Source organism: Triticum dicoccoides, chromosome 2A (assembly GCF_002162155.2).
Source record: "Triticum dicoccoides isolate Atlit2015 ecotype Zavitan chromosome 2A, WEW_v2.0, whole genome shotgun sequence".
Taxonomy (NCBI): Eukaryota; Viridiplantae; Streptophyta; class Magnoliopsida; order Poales; family Poaceae; genus Triticum; species Triticum dicoccoides.
Genome location: NC_041382.1, coordinates 572,555,750 through 572,558,583, shown reverse-complemented (window position 1 = coordinate 572,558,583; position 2,834 = coordinate 572,555,750).

Genomic DNA, 2,834 nt, shown 5'->3' with positions numbered 1-2,834 from the left:
CAGTGGAAGAACTACGAAGAACCGCGAAGAACTACGAAGAACATGCGGAAAACCTAGAAGCCCTAAATGCGGATCTGAAGAATAGGAGGGTGAAAGCTTACGGCCATGGATCCTCCACGGAAGGTCGCCACTGTTATCTGAACCGACTCTGGTTGATGCAGCGGCCAAGGACGACGACGAGATGCTCTGCGATGGCAGCGGGGCTCGAGCAGCAGCGGGAGTTGCGAGAGGAAGAAGACGAAGAAGAGAGAAGAATGGGAAGACCGGGGCGTGCCTATTTATAAGGGATAAGTAAACAGGCAGGCGCGGGAATCAACGAAGACACGATAATGGCTATCCAACTAAACAGACGCCTCGATTCTCGGAAGACATTAAAAGATGAAGATCCGTTGAGGATGACGTCATAACAGTTTTTTGTGTTTTCAGAAGATGATGTCATGGTGGGTCACAAAATTTTTTCTAGAGAGAAGAAGATGGATTTTATCTAAGTGTTGCAGATTGACAAAGAACAAAGTTCAAAGTCAACTTGGGGCCTAATGTTGGGGATATAGCTATCAGTTATGACCCGCCCAGGAGGGGCCGGGTCAGCCCCAATGGCGGGTCACAAAGGAAGCCCAGTAAACATTCAAGACGATAGTTTATTAAACCTTATAGAAGGCCTAAAGGCCTAAAGGCGGCTTAAAGCCCAATATTGTAAACCACCGTATGTAAGGAAAGACTTGTAAAGAAAGGCATGTAAAAGAAGTCACCGAGCCAGACACGTTTTATGAGCCGGCCGGGACTCTGTAGGACACCAGGCGACAACTCATGTATATAAGGGGACGACCCGGTGGCGGCTTAGGGCAAGAAACAAGAGATCGATAACCAAGCCGGCAAACTAGCCTCTTGGTGATCGAAACCCCAGCAATATCAACACAACTAGACGTAGGCTTTTACCTTCATCGTAAGGGGCCGAACTAGTATAAAACCTCTCGTGTCCTTTGTCCTGATTAACCCATTTAAGCTTCCTAGTTGCGATGGCCCTACGACTAAGTCCTTCTGCTAGGACATCTGCCGTGACAATTCCACGACACATACCTTACGGCGGGCTAAGCCCGGGCGGATCGTGCACACTAAGCAATCTTGATGATGTTAGTGCAGATGTCCGGCTCAGGGCCCAGCTCGCCAATCCTGCCGATGAAGATGTGAATTCCGCCGAAGGGGACCCGGTACCCATACTCAATTGAGCCGGCCTCAGGGCCCCAGCCCGCATCGTCGATGTAAAGCTTGCCGCGACGACTCTTGGTCATCCGGCCCACAATGTATCCTTTGATCCCTTTGAAGCTGCCCTTTAAGAACTCAAAACCACCGTGCGCTGGCCCCATGGTGGTTGCCAACTGTCGTGAAAGTGTCACGACAGATGTCCTCATGGAAGGACTTAGTTGTGGAGCCTGATAATCCACAAGTATAGGGGATCAATTGTAGCCTCTTTCGATAAGTAAGAGTGTCGAACCCAACGAGGAGCTAAAGGTAGAACAAATATTCCCTCAAGTTCTATCGACCACCGATACAACTCTACGCACGCTTAGCGTTCGCTTTACCTAGAACAAGTATGAAACTAGAAGTACTTTCTAGGTGTTTTTGGATAGGTTTGCAAGATAATAAAGATTACGTAAATAAAAAGTAGGGGCTGTTTAGATAAAGACACAACTAAATTAGTTTTAGTAAAGAGCTTTTTGTTACGAGAAAGTTATTTGTCCCTAGGCAATCGATAACTAGACCGGTAATCATTATTGCAATTTTATATGAGGGAGAGGCTTAAGCTAACATACTTTCTCTACTTGGATCATATGCACTTATCATTGGAACTCTAGCAAGCGTCTGCAACTACTAAAGATCATTAAGGTAAAACCTAATCATAGCATTAAAGTATCAAGTCCTCTTTATCCCATACGCAAACAACCTACTTACTCGGGTCTGTGCTTCTGTTACTCACGCCACCCACCATAAGCAAATCATGAACATATTGCAAACCCTACAGTGGGAATCCCTCACGCTTGCGCCACGGAGAGCACCATAGGATAGCACCAATAATAAAACATGCAACTCAAACCAATCTTGATCATCAAATAACCTATAGGACAAAACGGATCTACTCAAACATCATAGGATAGCCATACATTATTGGGAAATAATATATAGCGTTGAGCACCATGTTTAAGTAGAGATTACAGTGGGTAAGAGAGAGGTTACACCGCTGCATAAAGGGGGAAGAGTTGGTGATGATGGCAGTGAAGTTGTTGGTGAAGATTGTGGTGATGATGATGGCCCCCGGTGGCACTCCGGTGCCACCGGGAGCGAGGGGGAGAGAGCCCCCCTCCTTATTCTTCCTTGACCTCCTCCCTAGATGGGAGAAAGGTTTCCCCTCTGGTCCTTGGTCCCCATGGCATGGGAGGGGCGAGAGCCCCTCCGAGATTGGATATGTCTCTCTCTCTCTCTCTGTTTCATCGTTCTCTGATTCTGCCCTTCACCATTTCTTATATTCCCAGAGATCCGTAACTCCGATTGGGCTGAAATTTTAACACGATCTCTATCCGGATATTAGCTTTCTTGCGGTGAAAGAAGGGCACAAACCGCCTTACGGGGTGGCCACGAGGGTCAGGGGCGCGCCTGCCCCCCTGGGGCGCGCCTCGTGCCTCGTGGCCTCCTCGGGCATCGTCTCGCGTGGATTTTTCTTCCCAAAAATCACATATATTCCAAAAAAATCTCCGTCAGTTTTTATCCCGTTTGGACTCCGTTTGATATGGATATTCTGCGAAACGAAAAACATGCAACAAACAGGAACTGGCATTGGG